Source organism: Schistocerca americana, chromosome 2 (genome assembly GCF_021461395.2).
Source record: "Schistocerca americana isolate TAMUIC-IGC-003095 chromosome 2, iqSchAmer2.1, whole genome shotgun sequence".
Lineage (NCBI taxonomy): Eukaryota > Metazoa > Arthropoda > Insecta > Orthoptera > Acrididae > Schistocerca > Schistocerca americana.
Genome location: NC_060120.1, coordinates 293,116,238 through 293,137,070, shown reverse-complemented (window position 1 = coordinate 293,137,070; position 20,833 = coordinate 293,116,238). Strand labels below are relative to the sequence as shown.

The following is a 20,833-nucleotide window of genomic DNA, read 5'->3' as shown; positions in this document are numbered from 1 at the left end:
GGCAGTCCCACTTTCCCTTGAGACATCTGCTCGGGAAGCAGCGTCAAGTTACCGCTGGCCCCAGCATCGGTGGTTCAGTGGTAGAATGCTCGCCTGCCACGCGGGCGGCCCGGGTTCGATTCCCGGCCGATGCATCATTTTGCTTTTCCCGCGATGATGCTGCCGCGTCGCTTGAGCGCTTGAGATGCACGATCCACAAGAATGTGTAGCTGGATTTCCCTTGAGAAGGACCGAGAACGCAGCACTCGCGGGTCCCCACTAGGACGCTCGCATCATGTTCTACAGACTAGCGTCGGCCTTGCCTCACAAGTTGCTGGGTCCGGGTGCCTCCGAGGCTCTGAACTTTAACGACAAGGAGTGCTGCCTATCGTTGCAACAGCTGCAGCAGCACCGCAATCAACTGGGCCGGCAGTGCACGTGTAGCAACAGAACACGTTATCCAGGAAGTACAGTGTCTCTACGTCTAATATTGGGTACGGTATTTACCCAGTTTCCAGGACAAGCGGTGCACCCGTGCCTCGGTAGCGCAGTAGGCAGCGCGTAAGTCTCATAATCTTAAGGTCGTGAGTTCGATCCTCACCCGGGGCATTTAATTTTCTGTGACTGATGGTGGTGCTGTTGCTAGGGCGCCAACGTATTTCTTGTTTGTTATCCACAACGTTTCAACGCTTCAGCGGGAAAATGTTTACTTCCTGTTATTGCTACTTACAGCTTCCCTTTTCCTCTTCTCCCAGCAGAGCATGAAGCCAAAAGCATTGCTCTGCGACGTTTGAGGTGCGCGCCTTGCCAGTCAGTATGTGCAAAGATGCTCGCAAAGAGAGAGGGGCGCCGACGCGGCATTCGACACGAAATGCGACAAGCGACCGTACGAACGGTCGAACGAAACGTCCACATCCGGTGTGGTCTAGTGGCTAGGATACCTGGCTTTCACCCAGGAGGCCCGGGTTCGATTCCCGGTACCGGAACGGAATTTTTTCCACACGAATCGTGGCAAGTTTGAGCTGTCCGAGCAGCCGTTTGCCGTCCTGCTCGCAATATAGCTACTGTTTCGTGACCGTCAGCAGAATATAGCCTAGGGAAGCAGACACACGACGACCATAGAAATGGTGTATGGCTTCATGCCACCTGTTTCCAGCGTAGGGCTGAGCAACTGCATCTGCCGACGCCCGTTAGCTCAGTTGGTTAGAGCGTCGTGCTAATAACGCGAAGGTCGTGGGTTCGATCCCCCCACGGGCCACTACTCTTTTACTACTACGAAAAGGCAGCGCCGATTTCAGCTGGCGAGTGTGATGACCAAAAGATCATCACCCTGCGTGGAAGTTGACAGAGGATCCGAACCCGACTCGTCGGGAAGCGCTACAGCATTCACTCGGCAATGGCCATAATATCTTGAATACACTGGTTCTCAACCGATAAAGAGAAAATGAAAGAAAATGTCCGATTGCCGATGCGTAACAACTTTGGCCCTTGTCAGTACTTGGGCGGGTGAGCGCATGGGAACACAGGGCACTATTTGCACTTTTACTTCCTATTTTTGTTTCTCCTTTGTTTTCGGAGCTACAGCCCGATTCGGTCAGGGAGACGCCACCGTGAAATGAAGGGGGCGTGCTGTGTGTCCATCGCCTCGCCTCTCCTTACCTCTCTCAGTCGTTTCTCGTGCTTGTCGTTTTGATAAAGGCCGATTTGAGAGCGTCAGCTCTCGCGTCAGCTGAGCAAAGTCGAGACAAGTCGAGACACGAGACAAGTCGAGACACACTAAGGGCTGGTATGCAGCGAGTAAGAGCGCGAAAAAACAATAATTTAAGAGCGCGTGGCAAAAGTACTCATACGCGAAATTAAAAGCCTGCTGCGGTGGCCGGGAATCGAACCCGGATCAACTGCTTGGAAGGCAACTATGCTGACCATTACACCACCACCGCACAAGCGAGCGCCGCGCGTCCGCGCTGTGTCGGCTTCCCGCCAGTCGGCAGCGGCCGAAGGTGATCGTACCTGGCAGGCGCATTTCGAGGCAGGCTAGGGGAGCACATCCAGACGCATTCGGACAGCGTATCCGCGCACATTTCGCATCCTTTGGCAAGAGTTGGGCGCCGGCGACGCAAGAGTACGCAGAGGACCGCGTTCTGGCGGCATTTTTAAGCAGTGCAGTGCAGGATTCAGCGTCTGCAGCATCTTTCCCACAGAATGCTACGGCGCTTGACGGCAGTCCCACTTTCCCTTGAGACATCTGCTCGGGAAGCAGCGTCAAGTTACCGCTGGCCCCAGCATCGGTGGTTCAGTGGTAGAATGCTCGCCTGCCACGCGGGCGGCCCGGGTTCGATTCCCGGCCGATGCATCATTTTGCTTTTCCCGCGATGATGCTGCCGCGTCGCTTGAGCGCTTGAGATGCACGATCCACAAGAATGTGTAGCTGGATTTCCCTTGAGAAGGACCGAGAACGCAGCACTCGCGGGTCCCCACTAGGACGCTCGCATCATGTTCTACAGACTAGCGTCGGCCTTGCCTCACAAGTTGCTGGGTCCGGGTGCCTCCGAGGCTCTGAACTTTAACGACAAGGAGTGCTGCCTATCGTTGCAACAGCTGCAGCAGCACCGCAATCAACTGGGCCGGCAGTGCACGTGTAGCAACAGAACACGTTATCCAGGAAGTACAGTGTCTCTACGTCTAATATTGGGTACGGTATTTACCCAGTTTCCAGGACAAGCGGTGCACCCGTGCCTCGGTAGCGCAGTAGGCAGCGCGTAAGTCTCATAATCTTAAGGTCGTGAGTTCGATCCTCACCCGGGGCATTTAATTTTCTGTGACTGATGGTGGTGCTGTTGCTAGGGCGCCAACGTATTTCTTGTTTGTTATCCACAACGTTTCAACGCTTCAGCGGGAAAATGTTTACTTCCTGTTATTGCTACTTACAGCTTCCCTTTTCCTCTTCTCCCAGCAGAGCATGAAGCCAAAAGCATTGCTCTGCGACGTTTGAGGTGCGCGCCTTGCCAGTCAGTATGTGCAAAGATGCTCGCAAAGAGAGAGGGGCGCCGACGCGGCACTCGACACGAAATGCGACAAGCGACCGTACGAACGGTCGAACGAAACGTCCACATCCGGTGTGGTCTAGTGGTTAGGATACCTGGCTTTCACCCAGGAGGCCCGGGTTCGATTCCCGGTACCGGAACGGAATTTTTTCCACACGAATCGTGGCAAGTTTGAGCTGTCCGAGCAGCCGTTTGCCGTCCTGCTCGCAATATAGCTACTGTTTCGTGACCGTCAGCAGAATATAGACTAGGGAAGCAGACACACGACGACCATAGAAATGGTGTATGGCTTCATGCCACCTGTTTCCAGCGTAGGGCTGAGCAACTGCATCTGCCGACGCCCGTTAGCTCAGTTGGTTAGAGCGTCGTGCTAATAACGCGAAGGTCGTGGGTTCGATCCCCCCACGGGCCACTACTCTTTTACTACTACGAAAAGGCAGCGCCGATTTCAGCTGGCGAGTGTGATGACCAAAAGATCATCACCCTGCGTGGAAGTTGACAGAGGATCCGAACCCGACTCGTCGGGAAGCGCTACAGCATTCACTCGGCAATGGCCATAATATCTTGAATACACTGGTTCTCAACCGATAAAGAGAAAATGAAAGAAAATGTCCGATTGCCGATGCGTAACAACTTTGGCCCTTGTCAGTACTTGGGCGGGTGAGCGCATGGGAACACAGGGCACTATTTGCACTTTTACTTCCTATTTTTGTTTCTCCTTTGTTTTCGGAGCTACAGCCCGATTCGGTCAGGGAGACGCCACCGTGAAATGAAGGGGGCGTGCTGTGTGTCCATCGCCTCGCCTCTCCTTACCTCTCTCAGTCGTTTCTCGTGCTTGTCGTTTTGATAAAGGCCGATTTGAGAGCGTCAGCTCTCGCGTCAGCTGAGCAAAGTCGAGACAAGTAAGTCGAGACACACTAAGGGCTGGTATGCAGCGAGTAAGAGCGCGAAAAAACAATAATTTAAGAGCGCGTGGCAAAAGTACTCATACGCGAAATTAAAAGCCTGCTGCGGTGGCCGGGAATCGAACCCGGATCAACTGCTTGGAAGGCAACTATGCTGACCATTACACCACCACCGCACAAGCGAGCGCCGCGCGTCCGCGCTGTGTCGGCTTCCCGCCAGTCGGCAGCGGCCGAAGGTGATCGTACCTGGCAGGCGCATTTCGAGGCAGGCTAGGGGAGCACATCCAGACGCATTCGGACAGCGTATCCGCGCACATTTCGCATCCTTTGGCAAGAGTTGGGCGCCGGCGACGCAAGAGTACGCAGAGGACCGCGTTCTGGCGGCATTTTTAAGCAGTGCAGTGCAGGATTCAGCGTCTGCAGCATCTTTCCCACAGAATGCTACGGCGCTTGACGGCAGTCCCACTTTCCCTTGAGACATCTGCTCGGGAAGCAGCGTCAAGTTACCGCTGGCCCCAGCATCGGTGGTTCAGTGGTAGAATGCTCGCCTGCCACGCGGGCGGCCCGGGTTCGATTCCCGGCCGATGCATCATTTTGCTTTTCCCGCGATGATGCTGCCGCGTCGCTTGAGCGCTTGAGATGCACGATCCACAAGGATGTGTAGCTGGATTTCCCTTGAGAAGGACCGAGAACGCAGCACTCGCGGGTCCCCACTAGGACGCTCGCATCATGTTCTACAGACTAGCGTCGGCCTGGCCTCACAAGTTGCTGGGTCCGGGTGCCTCCGAGGCTCTGAACTTTAACGACAAGGAGTGCTGCCTATCGTTGCAACAGCTGCAGCAGCACCGCAATCAACTGGGCCGGCAGTGCACGTGTAGCAACAGAACACGTTATCCAGGAAGTACAGTGTCTCTACGTCTAATATTGGGTACGGTATTTACCCAGTTTCCAGGACAAGCGGTGCACCCGTGCCTCGGTAGCGCAGTAGGCAGCGCGTAAGTCTTATAATCTTAAGGTCGTGAGTTCGATCCTCACCCGGGGCATTTAATTTTCTGTGACTGATGGTGGTGCTGTTGCTAGGGCGCCAACGTATTTCTTGTTTGTTATCCACAACGTTTCAACGCTTCAGCGGGAAAATGTTTACTTCCTGTTATTGCTACTTACAGCTTCCCTTTTCCTCTTCTCCCAGCAGAGCATGAAGCCAAAAGCATTGCTCTGCGACGTTTGAGGTGCGCGCCTTGCCAGTCAGTATGTGCAAAGATGCTCGCAAAGAGAGAGGGGCGCCGACGCGGCACTCGACACGAAATGCGACAAGCGACCGTACGAACGGTCGAACGAAACGTCCACATCCGGTGTGGTCTAGTGGCTAGGATACCTGGCTTTCACCCAGGAGGCCCGGGTTCGATTCCCGGTACCGGAACGGAATTTTTTCCACACGAATCGTGGCAAGTTTGAGCTGTCCGAGCAGCCGTTTGCCGTCCTGCTCGCAATATAGCTACTGTTTCGTGACCGTCAGCAGAATATAGCCTAGGGAAGCAGACACACGACGACCATAGAAATGGTGTATGGCTTCATGCCACCTGTTTCCAGCGTAGGGCTGAGCAACTGCATCTGCCGACGCCCGTTAGCTCAGTTGGTTAGAGCGTCGTGCTAATAACGCGAAGGTCGTGGGTTCGATCCCCCCACGGGCCACTACTCTTTTACTACTACGAAAAGGCAGCGCCGATTTCAGCTGGCGAGTGTGATGACCAAAAGATCATCACCCTGCGTGGAAGTTGACAGAGGATCCGAACCCGACTCGTCGGGAAGCGCTACAGCATTCACTCGGCAATGGCCATAATATCTTGAATACACTGGTTCTCAACCGATAAAGAGAAAATGAAAGAAAATGTCCGATTGCCGATGCGTAACAACTTTGGCCCTTGTCAGTACTTGGGCGGGTGAGCGCATGGGAACACAGGGCACTATTTGCACTTTTACTTCCTATTTTTGTTTCTCCTTTGTTTTCGGAGCTACAGCCCGATTCGGTCAGGGAGACGCCACCGTGAAATGAAGGGGGCGTGCTGTGTGTCCATCGCCTCGCCTCTCCTTACCTCTCTCAGTCGTTTCTCGTGCTTGTCGTTTTGATAAAGGCCGATTTGAGAGCGTCAGCTCTCGCGTCAGCTGAGCAAAGTCGAGACAAGTAAGTCGAGACACACTAAGGGCTGGTATGCAGCGAGTAAGAGCGCGAAAAAACAATAATTTAAGAGCGCGTGGCAAAAGTACTCATACGCGAAATTAAAAGCCTGCTGCGGTGGCCGGGAATCGAACCCGGATCAACTGCTTGGAAGGCAACTATGCTGACCATTACACCACCACCGCACAAGCGAGCGCCGCGCGTCCGCGCTGTGTCGGCTTCCCGCCAGTCGGCAGCGGCCGAAGGTGATCGTACCTGGCAGGCGCATTTCGAGGCAGGCTAGGGGAGCACATCCAGACGCATTCGGACAGCGTATCCGCGCACATTTCGCATCCTTTGGCAAGAGTTGGGCGCCGGCGACGCAAGAGTACGCAGAGGACCGCGTTCTGGCGGCATTTTTAAGCAGTGCAGTGCAGGATTCAGCGTCTGCAGCATCTTTCCCACAGAATGCTACGGCGCTTGACGGCAGTCCCACTTTCCCTTGAGACATCTGCTCGGGAAGCAGCGTCAAGTTACCGCTGGCCCCAGCATCGGTGGTTCAGTGGTAGAATGCTCGCCTGCCACGCGGGCGGCCCGGGTTCGATTCCCGGCCGATGCATCATTTTGCTTTTCCCGCGATGATGCTGCCGCGTCGCTTGAGCGCTTGAGATGCACGATCCACAAGGATGTGTAGCTGGATTTCCCTTGAGAAGGACCGAGAACGCAGCACTCGCGGGTCCCCACTAGGACGCTCGCATCATGTTCTACAGACTAGCGTCGGCCTGGCCTCACAAGTTGCTGGGTCCGGGTGCCTCCGAGGCTCTGAACTTTAACGACAAGGAGTGCTGCCTATCGTTGCAACAGCTGCAGCAGCACCGCAATCAACTGGGCCGGCAGTGCACGTGTAGCAACAGAACACGTTATCCAGGAAGTACAGTGTCTCTACGTCTAATATTGGGTACGGTATTTACCCAGTTTCCAGGACAAGCGGTGCACCCGTGCCTCGGTAGCGCAGTAGGCAGCGCGTAAGTCTTATAATCTTAAGGTCGTGAGTTCGATCCTCACCCGGGGCATTTAATTTTCTGTGACTGATGGTGGTGCTGTTGCTAGGGCGCCAACGTATTTCTTGTTTGTTATCCACAACGTTTCAACGCTTCAGCGGGAAAATGTTTACTTCCTGTTATTGCTACTTACAGCTTCCCTTTTCCTCTTCTCCCAGCAGAGCATGAAGCCAAAAGCATTGCTCTGCGACGTTTGAGGTGCGCGCCTTGCCAGTCAGTATGTGCAAAGATGCTCGCAAAGAGAGAGGGGCGCCGACGCGGCACTCGACACGAAATGCGACAAGCGACCGTACGAACGGTCGAACGAAACGTCCACATCCGGTGTGGTCTAGTGGCTAGGATACCTGGCTTTCACCCAGGAGGCCCGGGTTCGATTCCCGGTACCGGAACGGAATTTTTTCCACACGAATCGTGGCAAGTTTGAGCTGTCCGAGCAGCCGTTTGCCGTCCTGCTCGCAATATAGCTACTGTTTCGTGACCGTCAGCAGAATATAGCCTAGGGAAGCAGACACACGACGACCATAGAAATGGTGTATGGCTTCATGCCACCTGTTTCCAGCGTAGGGCTGAGCAACTGCATCTGCCGACGCCCGTTAGCTCAGTTGGTTAGAGCGTCGTGCTAATAACGCGAAGGTCGTGGGTTCGATCCCCCCACGGGCCACTACTCTTTTACTACTACGAAAAGGCAGCGCCGATTTCAGCTGGCGAGTGTGATGACCAAAAGATCATCACCCTGCGTGGAAGTTGACAGAGGATCCGAACCCGACTCGTCGGGAAGCGCTACAGCATTCACTCGGCAATGGCCATAATATCTTGAATACACTGGTTCTCAACCGATAAAGAGAAAATGAAAGAAAATGTCCGATTGCCGATGCGTAACAACTTTGGCCCTTGTCAGTACTTGGGCGGGTGAGCGCATGGGAACACAGGGCACTATTTGCACTTTTACTTCCTATTTTTGTTTCTCCTTTGTTTTCGGAGCTACAGCCCGATTCGGTCAGGGAGACGCCACCGTGAAATGAAGGGGGCGTGCTGTGTGTCCATCGCCTCGCCTCTCCTTACCTCTCTCAGTCGTTTCTCGTGCTTGTCGTTTTGATAAAGGCCGATTTGAGAGCGTCAGCTCTCGCGTCAGCTGAGCAAAGTCGAGACAAGTCGAGACACGAGACAAGTCGAGACACACTAAGGGCTGGTATGCAGCGAGTAAGAGCGCGAAAAAACAATAATTTAAGAGCGCGTGGCAAAAGTACTCATACGCGAAATTAAAAGCCTGCTGCGGTGGCCGGGAATCGAACCCGGATCAACTGCTTGGAAGGCAACTATGCTGACCATTACACCACCACCGCACAAGCGAGCGCCGCGCGTCCGCGCTGTGTCGGCTTCCCGCCAGTCGGCAGCGGCCGAAGGTGATCGTACCTGGCAGGCGCATTTCGAGGCAGGCTAGGGGAGCACATCCAGACGCATTCGGACAGCGTATCCGCGCACATTTCGCATCCTTTGGCAAGAGTTGGGCGCCGGCGACGCAAGAGTACGCAGAGGACCGCGTTCTGGCGGCATTTTTAAGCAGTGCAGTGCAGGATTCAGCGTCTGCAGCATCTTTCCCACAGAATGCTACGGCGCTTGACGGCAGTCCCACTTTCCCTTGAGACATCTGCTCGGGAAGCAGCGTCAAGTTACCGCTGGCCCCAGCATCGGTGGTTCAGTGGTAGAATGCTCGCCTGCCACGCGGGCGGCCCGGGTTCGATTCCCGGCCGATGCATCATTTTGCTTTTCCCGCGATGATGCTGCCGCGTCGCTTGAGCGCTTGAGATGCACGATCCACAAGAATGTGTAGCTGGATTTCCCTTGAGAAGGACCGAGAACGCAGCACTCGCGGGTCCCCACTAGGACGCTCGCATCATGTTCTACAGACTAGCGTCGGCCTTGCCTCACAAGTTGCTGGGTCCGGGTGCCTCCGAGGCTCTGAACTTTAACGACAAGGAGTGCTGCCTATCGTTGCAACAGCTGCAGCAGCACCGCAATCAACTGGGCCGGCAGTGCACGTGTAGCAACAGAACACGTTATCCAGGAAGTACAGTGTCTCTACGTCTAATATTGGGTACGGTATTTACCCAGTTTCCAGGACAAGCGGTGCACCCGTGCCTCGGTAGCGCAGTAGGCAGCGCGTAAGTCTCATAATCTTAAGGTCGTGAGTTCGATCCTCACCCGGGGCATTTAATTTTCTGTGACTGATGGTGGTGCTGTTGCTAGGGCGCCAACGTATTTCTTGTTTGTTATCCACAACGTTTCAACGCTTCAGCGGGAAAATGTTTACTTCCTGTTATTGCTACTTACAGCTTCCCTTTTCCTCTTCTCCCAGCAGAGCATGAAGCCAAAAGCATTGCTCTGCGACGTTTGAGGTGCGCGCCTTGCCAGTCAGTATGTGCAAAGATGCTCGCAAAGAGAGAGGGGCGCCGACGCGGCATTCGACACGAAATGCGACAAGCGACCGTACGAACGGTCGAACGAAACGTCCACATCCGGTGTGGTCTAGTGGCTAGGATACCTGGCTTTCACCCAGGAGGCCCGGGTTCGATTCCCGGTACCGGAACGGAATTTTTTCCACACGAATCGTGGCAAGTTTGAGCTGTCCGAGCAGCCGTTTGCCGTCCTGCTCGCAATATAGCTACTGTTTCGTGACCGTCAGCAGAATATAGACTAGGGAAGCAGACACACGACGACCATAGAAATGGTGTATGGCTTCATGCCACCTGTTTCCAGCGTAGGGCTGAGCAACTGCATCTGCCGACGCCCGTTAGCTCAGTTGGTTAGAGCGTCGTGCTAATAACGCGAAGGTCGTGGGTTCGATCCCCCCACGGGCCACTACTCTTTTACTACTACGAAAAGGCAGCGCCGATTTCAGCTGGCGAGTGTGATGACCAAAAGATCATCACCCTGCGTGGAAGTTGACAGAGGATCCGAACCCGACTCGTCGGGAAGCGCTACAGCATTCACTCGGCAATGGCCATAATATCTTGAATACACTGGTTCTCAACCGATAAAGAGAAAATGAAAGAAAATGTCCGATTGCCGATGCGTAACAACTTTGGCCCTTGTCAGTACTTGGGCGGGTGAGCGCATGGGAACACAGGGCACTATTTGCACTTTTACTTCCTATTTTTGTTTCTCCTTTGTTTTCGGAGCTACAGCCCGATTCGGTCAGGGAGACGCCACCGTGAAATGAAGGGGGCGTGCTGTGTGTCCATCGCCTCGCCTCTCCTTACCTCTCTCAGTCGTTTCTCGTGCTTGTCGTTTTGATAAAGGCCGATTTGAGAGCGTCAGCTCTCGCGTCAGCTGAGCAAAGTCGAGACAAGTAAGTCGAGACACACTAAGGGCTGGTATGCAGCGAGTAAGAGCGCGAAAAAACAATAATTTAAGAGCGCGTGGCAAAAGTACTCATACGCGAAATTAAAAGCCTGCTGCGGTGGCCGGGAATCGAACCCGGATCAACTGCTTGGAAGGCAACTATGCTGACCATTACACCACCACCGCACAAGCGAGCGCCGCGCGTCCGCGCTGTGTCGGCTTCCCGCCAGTCGGCAGCGGCCGAAGGTGATCGTACCTGGCAGGCGCATTTCGAGGCAGGCTAGGGGAGCACATCCAGACGCATTCGGACAGCGTATCCGCGCACATTTCGCATCCTTTGGCAAGAGTTGGGCGCCGGCGACGCAAGAGTACGCAGAGGACCGCGTTCTGGCGGCATTTTTAAGCAGTGCAGTGCAGGATTCAGCGTCTGCAGCATCTTTCCCACAGAATGCTACGGCGCTTGACGGCAGTCCCACTTTCCCTTGAGACATCTGCTCGGGAAGCAGCGTCAAGTTACCGCTGGCCCCAGCATCGGTGGTTCAGTGGTAGAATGCTCGCCTGCCACGCGGGCGGCCCGGGTTCGATTCCCGGCCGATGCATCATTTTGCTTTTCCCGCGATGATGCTGCCGCGTCGCTTGAGCGCTTGAGATGCACGATCCACAAGGATGTGTAGCTGGATTTCCCTTGAGAAGGACCGAGAACGCAGCACTCGCGGGTCCCCACTAGGACGCTCGCATCATGTTCTACAGACTAGCGTCGGCCTGGCCTCACAAGTTGCTGGGTCCGGGTGCCTCCGAGGCTCTGAACTTTAACGACAAGGAGTGCTGCCTATCGTTGCAACAGCTGCAGCAGCACCGCAATCAACTGGGCCGGCAGTGCACGTGTAGCAACAGAACACGTTATCCAGGAAGTACAGTGTCTCTACGTCTAATATTGGGTACGGTATTTACCCAGTTTCCAGGACAAGCGGTGCACCCGTGCCTCGGTAGCGCAGTAGGCAGCGCGTAAGTCTTATAATCTTAAGGTCGTGAGTTCGATCCTCACCCGGGGCATTTAATTTTCTGTGACTGATGGTGGTGCTGTTGCTAGGGCGCCAACGTATTTCTTGTTTGTTATCCACAACGTTTCAACGCTTCAGCGGGAAAATGTTTACTTCCTGTTATTGCTACTTACAGCTTCCCTTTTCCTCTTCTCCCAGCAGAGCATGAAGCCAAAAGCATTGCTCTGCGACGTTTGAGGTGCGCGCCTTGCCAGTCAGTATGTGCAAAGATGCTCGCAAAGAGAGAGGGGCGCCGACGCGGCACTCGACACGAAATGCGACAAGCGACCGTACGAACGGTCGAACGAAACGTCCACATCCGGTGTGGTCTAGTGGCTAGGATACCTGGCTTTCACCCAGGAGGCCCGGGTTCGATTCCCGGTACCGGAACGGAATTTTTTCCACACGAATCGTGGCAAGTTTGAGCTGTCCGAGCAGCCGTTTGCCGTCCTGCTCGCAATATAGCTACTGTTTCGTGACCGTCAGCAGAATATAGCCTAGGGAAGCAGACACACGACGACCATAGAAATGGTGTATGGCTTCATGCCACCTGTTTCCAGCGTAGGGCTGAGCAACTGCATCTGCCGACGCCCGTTAGCTCAGTTGGTTAGAGCGTCGTGCTAATAACGCGAAGGTCGTGGGTTCGATCCCCCCACGGGCCACTACTCTTTTACTACTACGAAAAGGCAGCGCCGATTTCAGCTGGCGAGTGTGATGACCAAAAGATCATCACCCTGCGTGGAAGTTGACAGAGGATCCGAACCCGACTCGTCGGGAAGCGCTACAGCATTCACTCGGCAATGGCCATAATATCTTGAATACACTGGTTCTCAACCGATAAAGAGAAAATGAAAGAAAATGTCCGATTGCCGATGCGTAACAACTTTGGCCCTTGTCAGTACTTGGGCGGGTGAGCGCATGGGAACACAGGGCACTATTTGCACTTTTACTTCCTATTTTTGTTTCTCCTTTGTTTTCGGAGCTACAGCCCGATTCGGTCAGGGAGACGCCACCGTGAAATGAAGGGGGCGTGCTGTGTGTCCATCGCCTCGCCTCTCCTTACCTCTCTCAGTCGTTTCTCGTGCTTGTCGTTTTGATAAAGGCCGATTTGAGAGCGTCAGCTCTCGCGTCAGCTGAGCAAAGTCGAGACAAGTCGAGACACGAGACAAGTCGAGACACACTAAGGGCTGGTATGCAGCGAGTAAGAGCGCGAAAAAACAATAATTTAAGAGCGCGTGGCAAAAGTACTCATACGCGAAATTAAAAGCCTGCTGCGGTGGCCGGGAATCGAACCCGGATCAACTGCTTGGAAGGCAACTATGCTGACCATTACACCACCACCGCACAAGCGAGCGCCGCGCGTCCGCGCTGTGTCGGCTTCCCGCCAGTCGGCAGCGGCCGAAGGTGATCGTACCTGGCAGGCGCATTTCGAGGCAGGCTAGGGGAGCACATCCAGACGCATTCGGACAGCGTATCCGCGCACATTTCGCATCCTTTGGCAAGAGTTGGGCGCCGGCGACGCAAGAGTACGCAGAGGACCGCGTTCTGGCGGCATTTTTAAGCAGTGCAGTGCAGGATTCAGCGTCTGCAGCATCTTTCCCACAGAATGCTACGGCGCTTGACGGCAGTCCCACTTTCCCTTGAGACATCTGCTCGGGAAGCAGCGTCAAGTTACCGCTGGCCCCAGCATCGGTGGTTCAGTGGTAGAATGCTCGCCTGCCACGCGGGCGGCCCGGGTTCGATTCCCGGCCGATGCATCATTTTGCTTTTCCCGCGATGATGCTGCCGCGTCGCTTGAGCGCTTGAGATGCACGATCCACAAGAATGTGTAGCTGGATTTCCCTTGAGAAGGACCGAGAACGCAGCACTCGCGGGTCCCCACTAGGACGCTCGCATCATGTTCTACAGACTAGCGTCGGCCTTGCCTCACAAGTTGCTGGGTCCGGGTGCCTCCGAGGCTCTGAACTTTAACGACAAGGAGTGCTGCCTATCGTTGCAACAGCTGCAGCAGCACCGCAATCAACTGGGCCGGCAGTGCACGTGTAGCAACAGAACACGTTATCCAGGAAGTACAGTGTCTCTACGTCTAATATTGGGTACGGTATTTACCCAGTTTCCAGGACAAGCGGTGCACCCGTGCCTCGGTAGCGCAGTAGGCAGCGCGTAAGTCTCATAATCTTAAGGTCGTGAGTTCGATCCTCACCCGGGGCATTTAATTTTCTGTGACTGATGGTGGTGCTGTTGCTAGGGCGCCAACGTATTTCTTGTTTGTTATCCACAACGTTTCAACGCTTCAGCGGGAAAATGTTTACTTCCTGTTATTGCTACTTACAGCTTCCCTTTTCCTCTTCTCCCAGCAGAGCATGAAGCCAAAAGCATTGCTCTGCGACGTTTGAGGTGCGCGCCTTGCCAGTCAGTATGTGCAAAGATGCTCGCAAAGAGAGAGGGGCGCCGACGCGGCATTCGACACGAAATGCGACAAGCGACCGTACGAACGGTCGAACGAAACGTCCACATCCGGTGTGGTCTAGTGGCTAGGATACCTGGCTTTCACCCAGGAGGCCCGGGTTCGATTCCCGGTACCGGAACGGAATTTTTTCCACACGAATCGTGGCAAGTTTGAGCTGTCCGAGCAGCCGTTTGCCGTCCTGCTCGCAATATAGCTACTGTTTCGTGACCGTCAGCAGAATATAGACTAGGGAAGCAGACACACGACGACCATAGAAATGGTGTATGGCTTCATGCCACCTGTTTCCAGCGTAGGGCTGAGCAACTGCATCTGCCGACGCCCGTTAGCTCAGTTGGTTAGAGCGTCGTGCTAATAACGCGAAGGTCGTGGGTTCGATCCCCCCACGGGCCACTACTCTTTTACTACTACGAAAAGGCAGCGCCGATTTCAGCTGGCGAGTGTGATGACCAAAAGATCATCACCCTGCGTGGAAGTTGACAGAGGATCCGAACCCGACTCGTCGGGAAGCGCTACAGCATTCACTCGGCAATGGCCATAATATCTTGAATACACTGGTTCTCAACCGATAAAGAGAAAATGAAAGAAAATGTCCGATTGCCGATGCGTAACAACTTTGGCCCTTGTCAGTACTTGGGCGGGTGAGCGCATGGGAACACAGGGCACTATTTGCACTTTTACTTCCTATTTTTGTTTCTCCTTTGTTTTCGGAGCTACAGCCCGATTCGGTCAGGGAGACGCCACCGTGAAATGAAGGGGGCGTGCTGTGTGTCCATCGCCTCGCCTCTCCTTACCTCTCTCAGTCGTTTCTCGTGCTTGTCGTTTTGATAAAGGCCGATTTGAGAGCGTCAGCTCTCGCGTCAGCTGAGCAAAGTCGAGACAAGTCGAGACACGAGACAAGTCGAGACACACTAAGGGCTGGTATGCAGCGAGTAAGAGCGCGAAAAAACAATAATTTAAGAGCGCGTGGCAAAAGTACTCATACGCGAAATTAAAAGCCTGCTGCGGTGGCCGGGAATCGAACCCGGATCAACTGCTTGGAAGGCAACTATGCTGACCATTACACCACCACCGCACAAGCGAGCGCCGCGCGTCCGCGCTGTGTCGGCTTCCCGCCAGTCGGCAGCGGCCGAAGGTGATCGTACCTGGCAGGCGCATTTCGAGGCAGGCTAGGGGAGCACATCCAGACGCATTCGGACAGCGTATCCGCGCACATTTCGCATCCTTTGGCAAGAGTTGGGCGCCGGCGACGCAAGAGTACGCAGAGGACCGCGTTCTGGCGGCATTTTTAAGCAGTGCAGTGCAGGATTCAGCGTCTGCAGCATCTTTCCCACAGAATGCTACGGCGCTTGACGGCAGTCCCACTTTCCCTTGAGACATCTGCTCGGGAAGCAGCGTCAAGTTACCGCTGGCCCCAGCATCGGTGGTTCAGTGGTAGAATGCTCGCCTGCCACGCGGGCGGCCCGGGTTCGATTCCCGGCCGATGCATCATTTTGCTTTTCCCGCGATGATGCTGCCGCGTCGCTTGAGCGCTTGAGATGCACGATCCACAAGAATGTGTAGCTGGATTTCCCTTGAGAAGGACCGAGAACGCAGCACTCGCGGGTCCCCACTAGGACGCTCGCATCATGTTCTACAGACTAGCGTCGGCCTTGCCTCACAAGTTGCTGGGTCCGGGTGCCTCCGAGGCTCTGAACTTTAACGACAAGGAGTGCTGCCTATCGTTGCAACAGCTGCAGCAGCACCGCAATCAACTGGGCCGGCAGTGCACGTGTAGCAACAGAACACGTTATCCAGGAAGTACAGTGTCTCTACGTCTAATATTGGGTACGGTATTTACCCAGTTTCCAGGACAAGCGGTGCACCCGTGCCTCGGTAGCGCAGTAGGCAGCGCGTAAGTCTCATAATCTTAAGGTCGTGAGTTCGATCCTCACCCGGGGCATTTAATTTTCTGTGACTGATGGTGGTGCTGTTGCTAGGGCGCCAACGTATTTCTTGTTTGTTATCCACAACGTTTCAACGCTTCAGCGGGAAAATGTTTACTTCCTGTTATTGCTACTTACAGCTTCCCTTTTCCTCTTCTCCCAGCAGAGCATGAAGCCAAAAGCATTGCTCTGCGACGTTTGAGGTGCGCGCCTTGCCAGTCAGTATGTGCAAAGATGCTCGCAAAGAGAGAGGGGCGCCGACGCGGCATTCGACACGAAATGCGACAAGCGACCGTACGAACGGTCGAACGAAACGTCCACATCCGGTGTGGTCTAGTGGCTAGGATACCTGGCTTTCACCCAGGAGGCCCGGGTTCGATTCCCGGTACCGGAACGGAATTTTTTCCACACGAATCGTGGCAAGTTTGAGCTGTCCGAGCAGCCGTTTGCCGTCCTGCTCGCAATATAGCTACTGTTTCGTGACCGTCAGCAGAATATAGACTAGGGAAGCAGACACACGACGACCATAGAAATGGTGTATGGCTTCATGCCACCTGTTTCCAGCGTAGGGCTGAGCAACTGCATCTGCCGACGCCCGTTAGCTCAGTTGGTTAGAGCGTCGTGCTAATAACGCGAAGGTCGTGGGTTCGATCCCCCCACGGGCCACTACTCTTTTACTACTACGAAAAGGCAGCGCCGATTTCAGCTGGCGAGTGTGATGACCAAAAGATCATCACCCTGCGTGGAAGTTGACAGAGGATCCGAACCCGACTCGTCGGGAAGCGCTACAGCATTCACTCGGCAATGGCCATAATATCTTGAATACACTGGTTCTCAACCGATAAAGAGAAAATGAAAGAAAATGTCCGATTGCCGATGCGTAACAACTTTGGCCCTTGTCAGTACTTGGGCGGGTGAGCGCATGGGAACACAGGGCACTATTTGCACTTTTACTTCCTATTTTTGTTTCTCCTTTGTTTTCGGAGCTACAGCCCGATTCGGTCAGGGAGACGCCACCGTGAAATGAAGGGGGCGTGCTGTGTGTCCATCGCCTCGCCTCTCCTTACCTCTCTCAGTCGTTTCTCGTGCTTGTCGTTTTGATAAAGGCCGATTTGAGAGCGTCAGCTCTCGCGTCAGCTGAGCAAAGTCGAGACAAGTCGAGACACGAGACAAGTCGAGACACACTAAGGGCTGGTATGCAGCGAGTAAGAGCGCGAAAAAACAATAATTTAAGAGCGCGTGGCAAAAGTACTCATACGCGAAATTAAAAGCCTGCTGCGGTGGCCGGGAATCGAACCCGGATCAACTGCTTGGAAGGCAACTATGCTGACCATTACACCACCACCGCACAAGCGAGCGCCGCGCGTCCGCGCTGTGTCGGCTTCCCGCCAGTCGGCAGCGGCCGAAGGTGATCGTACCTGGCAGGCGCATTTCGAGGCAGGCTAGGGGAGCACATCCAGACGCATTCGGACAGCGTATCCGCGCACATTTCGCATCCTTTGGCAAGAGTTGGGCGCCGGCGACGCAAGAGTACGCAGAGGACCGCGTTCTGGCGGCATTTTTAAGCAGTGCAGTGCAGGATTCAGCGTCTGCAGCATCTTTCCCACAGAATGCTACGGCGCTTGACGGCAGTCCCACTTTCCCTTGAGACATCTGCTCGGGAAGCAGCGTCAAGTTGCCGCTGGCCCCAGCATCGGTGGTTCAGTGGTAGAATGCTCGCCTGCCACGCGGGCGGCCCGGGTTCGATTCCCGGCCGATGCATCATTTTGCTTTTCCCGCGATGATGCTGCCGCGTCGCTTGAGCGCTTGAGATGCACGATCCACAAGGATGTGTAGCTGGATTTCCCTTGAGAAGGACCGAGAACGCAGCACTCGCGGGTCCCCACTAGGACGCTCGCATCATGTTCTACAGACTAGCGTCGGCCTGGCCTCACAAGTTGCTGGGTCCGGGTGCCTCCGAGGCTCTAAACTTTAACGACAAGGAGTGCTGCCTATCGTTGCAACAGCTGCAGCAGCACCGCAATCAACTGGGCCGGCAGTGCACGTGTAGCAACAGAACACGTTATCCAGGAAGTACAGTGTCTCTACGTCTAATATTGGGTACGGTATTTACCCAGTTTCCAGGACAAGCGGTGCACCCGTGCCTCGGTAGCGCAGTAGGCAGCGCGTAAGTCTCATAATCTTAAGGTCGTGAGTTCGATCCTCACCCGGGGCATTTAATTTTCTGTGACTGATGGTGGTGCTGTTGCTAGGGCGCCAACGTATTTCTTGTTTGTTATCCACAACGTTTCAACGCTTCAGCGGGAAAATGTTTACTTCCTGTTATTGCTACTTACAGCTTCCCTTTTCCTCTTCTCCCAGCAGAGCATGAAGCCAAAAGCATTGCTCTGCGACGTTTGAGGTGCGCGCCTTGCCAGTCAGTATGTGCAAAGATGCTCGCAAAGAGAGAGGGGCGCCGACGCGGCACTCGACACGAAATGCGACAAGCGACCGTACGAACGGTCGAACGAAACGTCCACATCCGGTGTGGTCTAGTGGCTAGGATACCTGGCTTTCACCCAGGAGGCCCGGGTTCGATTCCCGGTACCGGAACGGAATTTTTTCCACACGAATCGTGGCAAGTTTGAGCTGTCCGAGCAGCCGTTTGCCGTCCTGCTCGCAATATAGCTACTGTTTCGTGACCGTCAGCAGAATATAGACTAGGGAAGCAGACACACGACGACCATAGAAATGGTGTATGGCTTCATGCCACCTGTTTCCAGCGTAGGGCTGAGCAACTGCATCTGCCGACGCCCGTTAGCTCAGTTGGTTAGAGCGTCGTGCTAATAACGCGAAGGTCGTGGGTTCGATCCCCCCACGGGCCACTACTCTTTTACTACTACGAAAAGGCAGCGCCGATTTCAGCTGGCGAGTGTGATGACCAAAAGATCATCACCCTGCGTGGAAGTTGACAGAGGATCCGAACCCGACTCGTCGGGAAGCGCTACAGCATTCACTCGGCAATGGCCATAATATCTTGAATACACTGGTTCTCAACCGATAAAGAGAAAATGAAAGAAAATGTCCGATTGCCGATGCGTAACAACTTTGGCCCTTGTCAGTACTTGGGCGGGTGAGCGCATGGGAACACAGGGCACTATTTGCACTTTTACTTCCTATTTTTGTTTCTCCTTTGTTTTCGGAGCTACAGCCCGATTCGGTCAGGGAGACGCCACCGTGAAATGAAGGGGGCGTGCTGTGTGTCCATCGCCTCGCCTCTCCTTACCTCTCTCAGTCGTTTCTCGTGCTTGTCGTTTTGATAAAGGCCGATTTGAGAGCGTCAGCTCTCGCGTCAGCTGAGCAAAGTCGAGACAAGTCGAGACACGAGACAAGTCGAGACACACTAAGGGCTGGTATGCAGCGAGTAAGAGCGCGAAAAAACAATAATTTAAGAGCGCGTGGCAAAAGTACTCATACGCGAAATTAAAAGCCTGCTGCGGTGGCCGGGAATCGAACCCGGATCAACTGCTTGGAAGGCAACTATGCTGACCATTACACCACCACCGCACAAGCGAGCGCCGCGCGTCCGCGCTGTGTCGGCTTCCCGCCAGTCGGCAGCGGCCGAAGGTGATCGTACCTGGCAGGCGCATTTCGAGGCAGGCTAGGGGAGCACATCCAGACGCATTCGGACAGCGTATCCGCGCACATTTCGCATCCTTTGGCAAGAGTTGGGCGCCGGCGACGCAAGAGTACGCAGAGGACCGCGTTCTGGCGGCATTTTTAAGCAGTGCAGTGCAGGATTCAGCGTCTGCAGCATCTTTCCCACAGAATGCTACGGCGCTTGACGGCAGTCCCACTTTCCCTTGAGACATCTGCTCGGGAAGCAGCGTCAAGTTACCGCTGGCCCCAGCATCGGTGGTTCAGTGGTAGAATGCTCGCCTGCCACGCGGGCGGCCCGGGTTCGATTCCCGGCCGATGCATCATTTTGCTTTTCCCGCGATGATGCTGCCGCGTCGCTTGAGCGCTTGAGATGCACGATCCACAAGGATGTGTAGCTGGATTTCCCTTGAGAAGGACCGAGAACGCAGCACTCGCGGGTCCCCACTAGGACGCTCGCATCATGTTCTACAGACTAGCGTCGGCCTGGCCTCACAAGTTGCTGGGTCCGGGTGCCTCCGAGGCTCTAAACTTTAACGACAAGGAGTGCTGCCTATCGTTGCAACAGCTGCAGCAGCACCGCAATCAACTGGGCCGGCAGTGCACGTGTAGCAACAGAACACGTTATCCAGGAAGTACAGTGTCTCTACGTCTAATATTGGGTACGGTATTTACCCAGTTTCCAGGACAAGCGGTGCACCCGTGCCTCGGTAGCGCAGTAGGCAGCGCGTAAGTCTCATAATCTTAAGGTCGTGAGTTCGATCCTCACCCGGGGCATTTAATTTTCTGTGACTGATGGTGGTGCTGTTGCTAGGGCGCCAACGTATTTCTTGTTTGTTATCCACAACGTTTCAACGCTTCAGCGGGAAAATGTTTACTTCCTGTTATTGCTACTTACAGCTTCCCTTTTCCTCTTCTCCCAGCAGAGCATGAAGCCAAAAGCATTGCTCTGCGACGTTTGAGGTGCGCGCCTTGCCAGTCAGTATGTGCAAAGATGCTCGCAAAGAGAGAGGGGCGCCGACGCGGCACTCGACACGAAATGCGACAAGCGACCGTACGAACGGTCGAACGAAACGTCCACATCCGGTGTGGTCTAGTGGCTAGGATACCTGGCTTTCACCCAGGAGGCCCGGGTTCGATTCCCGGTACCGGAACGGAATTTTTTCCACACGAATCGTGGCAAGTTTGAGCTGTCCGAGCAGCCGTTTGCCGTCCTGCTCGCAATATAGCTACTGTTTCGTGACCGTCAGCAGAATATAGACTAGGGAAGCAGACACAC

General features: G+C 54.6%; 48 non-coding genes across 48 annotated transcripts; 39 read left to right on the top strand and 9 right to left on the bottom strand.

The window, feature by feature from the left end:
* The first annotated feature begins 63 nt into the window (after nt 1-63).
* On the top strand, nt 64-134 carry Trnag-gcc. Its single transcript has one exon. It is a non-coding gene; the product is annotated as a tRNA-Gly (tRNA).
* A 381-nt stretch (nt 135-515) lies between these two features.
* Trnam-cau lies at nt 516-588 on the top strand. Its single transcript has one exon. It is a non-coding gene; the product is annotated as a tRNA-Met (tRNA).
* A 305-nt stretch (nt 589-893) lies between these two features.
* Nucleotides 894-965, top strand: Trnae-uuc. The gene has a single exon. It is a non-coding gene; the product is annotated as a tRNA-Glu (tRNA).
* A 198-nt stretch (nt 966-1,163) lies between these two features.
* Trnai-aau lies at nt 1,164-1,237 on the top strand. Its single transcript has one exon. It is a non-coding gene; the product is annotated as a tRNA-Ile (tRNA).
* A 610-nt stretch (nt 1,238-1,847) lies between these two features.
* Nucleotides 1,848-1,919, bottom strand: Trnag-ucc. Its single transcript has one exon. It is a non-coding gene; the product is annotated as a tRNA-Gly (tRNA).
* A 342-nt stretch (nt 1,920-2,261) lies between these two features.
* On the top strand, nt 2,262-2,332 carry Trnag-gcc. The gene has a single exon. It is a non-coding gene; the product is annotated as a tRNA-Gly (tRNA).
* Nucleotides 2,333-2,713: 381 nt separating this feature from the next.
* Trnam-cau lies at nt 2,714-2,786 on the top strand. The gene has a single exon. It is a non-coding gene; the product is annotated as a tRNA-Met (tRNA).
* A 305-nt stretch (nt 2,787-3,091) lies between these two features.
* Nucleotides 3,092-3,163, top strand: Trnae-uuc. Its single transcript has one exon. It is a non-coding gene; the product is annotated as a tRNA-Glu (tRNA).
* Nucleotides 3,164-3,361: 198 nt separating this feature from the next.
* Nucleotides 3,362-3,435, top strand: Trnai-aau. Its single transcript has one exon. It is a non-coding gene; the product is annotated as a tRNA-Ile (tRNA).
* A 597-nt stretch (nt 3,436-4,032) lies between these two features.
* On the bottom strand, nt 4,033-4,104 carry Trnag-ucc. The gene has a single exon. It is a non-coding gene; the product is annotated as a tRNA-Gly (tRNA).
* A 342-nt stretch (nt 4,105-4,446) lies between these two features.
* On the top strand, nt 4,447-4,517 carry Trnag-gcc. The gene has a single exon. It is a non-coding gene; the product is annotated as a tRNA-Gly (tRNA).
* A 381-nt stretch (nt 4,518-4,898) lies between these two features.
* On the top strand, nt 4,899-4,971 carry Trnai-uau. The gene has a single exon. It is a non-coding gene; the product is annotated as a tRNA-Ile (tRNA).
* A 305-nt stretch (nt 4,972-5,276) lies between these two features.
* Trnae-uuc lies at nt 5,277-5,348 on the top strand. Its single transcript has one exon. It is a non-coding gene; the product is annotated as a tRNA-Glu (tRNA).
* A 198-nt stretch (nt 5,349-5,546) lies between these two features.
* Nucleotides 5,547-5,620, top strand: Trnai-aau. Its single transcript has one exon. It is a non-coding gene; the product is annotated as a tRNA-Ile (tRNA).
* Nucleotides 5,621-6,217: 597 nt separating this feature from the next.
* Trnag-ucc lies at nt 6,218-6,289 on the bottom strand. The gene has a single exon. It is a non-coding gene; the product is annotated as a tRNA-Gly (tRNA).
* A 342-nt stretch (nt 6,290-6,631) lies between these two features.
* Nucleotides 6,632-6,702, top strand: Trnag-gcc. Its single transcript has one exon. It is a non-coding gene; the product is annotated as a tRNA-Gly (tRNA).
* A 381-nt stretch (nt 6,703-7,083) lies between these two features.
* Nucleotides 7,084-7,156, top strand: Trnai-uau. Its single transcript has one exon. It is a non-coding gene; the product is annotated as a tRNA-Ile (tRNA).
* Nucleotides 7,157-7,461: 305 nt separating this feature from the next.
* Trnae-uuc lies at nt 7,462-7,533 on the top strand. The gene has a single exon. It is a non-coding gene; the product is annotated as a tRNA-Glu (tRNA).
* A 198-nt stretch (nt 7,534-7,731) lies between these two features.
* Nucleotides 7,732-7,805, top strand: Trnai-aau. The gene has a single exon. It is a non-coding gene; the product is annotated as a tRNA-Ile (tRNA).
* Nucleotides 7,806-8,415: 610 nt separating this feature from the next.
* Nucleotides 8,416-8,487, bottom strand: Trnag-ucc. Its single transcript has one exon. It is a non-coding gene; the product is annotated as a tRNA-Gly (tRNA).
* Nucleotides 8,488-8,829: 342 nt separating this feature from the next.
* Trnag-gcc lies at nt 8,830-8,900 on the top strand. The gene has a single exon. It is a non-coding gene; the product is annotated as a tRNA-Gly (tRNA).
* A 381-nt stretch (nt 8,901-9,281) lies between these two features.
* Nucleotides 9,282-9,354, top strand: Trnam-cau. Its single transcript has one exon. It is a non-coding gene; the product is annotated as a tRNA-Met (tRNA).
* Nucleotides 9,355-9,659: 305 nt separating this feature from the next.
* On the top strand, nt 9,660-9,731 carry Trnae-uuc. The gene has a single exon. It is a non-coding gene; the product is annotated as a tRNA-Glu (tRNA).
* Nucleotides 9,732-9,929: 198 nt separating this feature from the next.
* Trnai-aau lies at nt 9,930-10,003 on the top strand. The gene has a single exon. It is a non-coding gene; the product is annotated as a tRNA-Ile (tRNA).
* Nucleotides 10,004-10,600: 597 nt separating this feature from the next.
* Nucleotides 10,601-10,672, bottom strand: Trnag-ucc. The gene has a single exon. It is a non-coding gene; the product is annotated as a tRNA-Gly (tRNA).
* A 342-nt stretch (nt 10,673-11,014) lies between these two features.
* Trnag-gcc lies at nt 11,015-11,085 on the top strand. The gene has a single exon. It is a non-coding gene; the product is annotated as a tRNA-Gly (tRNA).
* A 381-nt stretch (nt 11,086-11,466) lies between these two features.
* Trnai-uau lies at nt 11,467-11,539 on the top strand. Its single transcript has one exon. It is a non-coding gene; the product is annotated as a tRNA-Ile (tRNA).
* Nucleotides 11,540-11,844: 305 nt separating this feature from the next.
* Trnae-uuc lies at nt 11,845-11,916 on the top strand. Its single transcript has one exon. It is a non-coding gene; the product is annotated as a tRNA-Glu (tRNA).
* A 198-nt stretch (nt 11,917-12,114) lies between these two features.
* Nucleotides 12,115-12,188, top strand: Trnai-aau. Its single transcript has one exon. It is a non-coding gene; the product is annotated as a tRNA-Ile (tRNA).
* Nucleotides 12,189-12,798: 610 nt separating this feature from the next.
* On the bottom strand, nt 12,799-12,870 carry Trnag-ucc. The gene has a single exon. It is a non-coding gene; the product is annotated as a tRNA-Gly (tRNA).
* A 342-nt stretch (nt 12,871-13,212) lies between these two features.
* Nucleotides 13,213-13,283, top strand: Trnag-gcc. The gene has a single exon. It is a non-coding gene; the product is annotated as a tRNA-Gly (tRNA).
* Nucleotides 13,284-13,664: 381 nt separating this feature from the next.
* Nucleotides 13,665-13,737, top strand: Trnam-cau. Its single transcript has one exon. It is a non-coding gene; the product is annotated as a tRNA-Met (tRNA).
* A 305-nt stretch (nt 13,738-14,042) lies between these two features.
* Trnae-uuc lies at nt 14,043-14,114 on the top strand. The gene has a single exon. It is a non-coding gene; the product is annotated as a tRNA-Glu (tRNA).
* A 198-nt stretch (nt 14,115-14,312) lies between these two features.
* Nucleotides 14,313-14,386, top strand: Trnai-aau. The gene has a single exon. It is a non-coding gene; the product is annotated as a tRNA-Ile (tRNA).
* A 610-nt stretch (nt 14,387-14,996) lies between these two features.
* Trnag-ucc lies at nt 14,997-15,068 on the bottom strand. Its single transcript has one exon. It is a non-coding gene; the product is annotated as a tRNA-Gly (tRNA).
* A 342-nt stretch (nt 15,069-15,410) lies between these two features.
* On the top strand, nt 15,411-15,481 carry Trnag-gcc. Its single transcript has one exon. It is a non-coding gene; the product is annotated as a tRNA-Gly (tRNA).
* Nucleotides 15,482-15,862: 381 nt separating this feature from the next.
* On the top strand, nt 15,863-15,935 carry Trnam-cau. Its single transcript has one exon. It is a non-coding gene; the product is annotated as a tRNA-Met (tRNA).
* A 305-nt stretch (nt 15,936-16,240) lies between these two features.
* Nucleotides 16,241-16,312, top strand: Trnae-uuc. Its single transcript has one exon. It is a non-coding gene; the product is annotated as a tRNA-Glu (tRNA).
* A 198-nt stretch (nt 16,313-16,510) lies between these two features.
* On the top strand, nt 16,511-16,584 carry Trnai-aau. The gene has a single exon. It is a non-coding gene; the product is annotated as a tRNA-Ile (tRNA).
* A 610-nt stretch (nt 16,585-17,194) lies between these two features.
* Nucleotides 17,195-17,266, bottom strand: Trnag-ucc. Its single transcript has one exon. It is a non-coding gene; the product is annotated as a tRNA-Gly (tRNA).
* Nucleotides 17,267-17,608: 342 nt separating this feature from the next.
* Trnag-gcc lies at nt 17,609-17,679 on the top strand. Its single transcript has one exon. It is a non-coding gene; the product is annotated as a tRNA-Gly (tRNA).
* Nucleotides 17,680-18,060: 381 nt separating this feature from the next.
* On the top strand, nt 18,061-18,133 carry Trnam-cau. Its single transcript has one exon. It is a non-coding gene; the product is annotated as a tRNA-Met (tRNA).
* Nucleotides 18,134-18,438: 305 nt separating this feature from the next.
* On the top strand, nt 18,439-18,510 carry Trnae-uuc. Its single transcript has one exon. It is a non-coding gene; the product is annotated as a tRNA-Glu (tRNA).
* A 198-nt stretch (nt 18,511-18,708) lies between these two features.
* Nucleotides 18,709-18,782, top strand: Trnai-aau. Its single transcript has one exon. It is a non-coding gene; the product is annotated as a tRNA-Ile (tRNA).
* A 610-nt stretch (nt 18,783-19,392) lies between these two features.
* On the bottom strand, nt 19,393-19,464 carry Trnag-ucc. Its single transcript has one exon. It is a non-coding gene; the product is annotated as a tRNA-Gly (tRNA).
* A 342-nt stretch (nt 19,465-19,806) lies between these two features.
* Trnag-gcc lies at nt 19,807-19,877 on the top strand. Its single transcript has one exon. It is a non-coding gene; the product is annotated as a tRNA-Gly (tRNA).
* A 381-nt stretch (nt 19,878-20,258) lies between these two features.
* Trnam-cau lies at nt 20,259-20,331 on the top strand. The gene has a single exon. It is a non-coding gene; the product is annotated as a tRNA-Met (tRNA).
* Nucleotides 20,332-20,636: 305 nt separating this feature from the next.
* On the top strand, nt 20,637-20,708 carry Trnae-uuc. The gene has a single exon. It is a non-coding gene; the product is annotated as a tRNA-Glu (tRNA).
* The last annotated feature ends 125 nt before the right edge of the window (nt 20,709-20,833 follow it).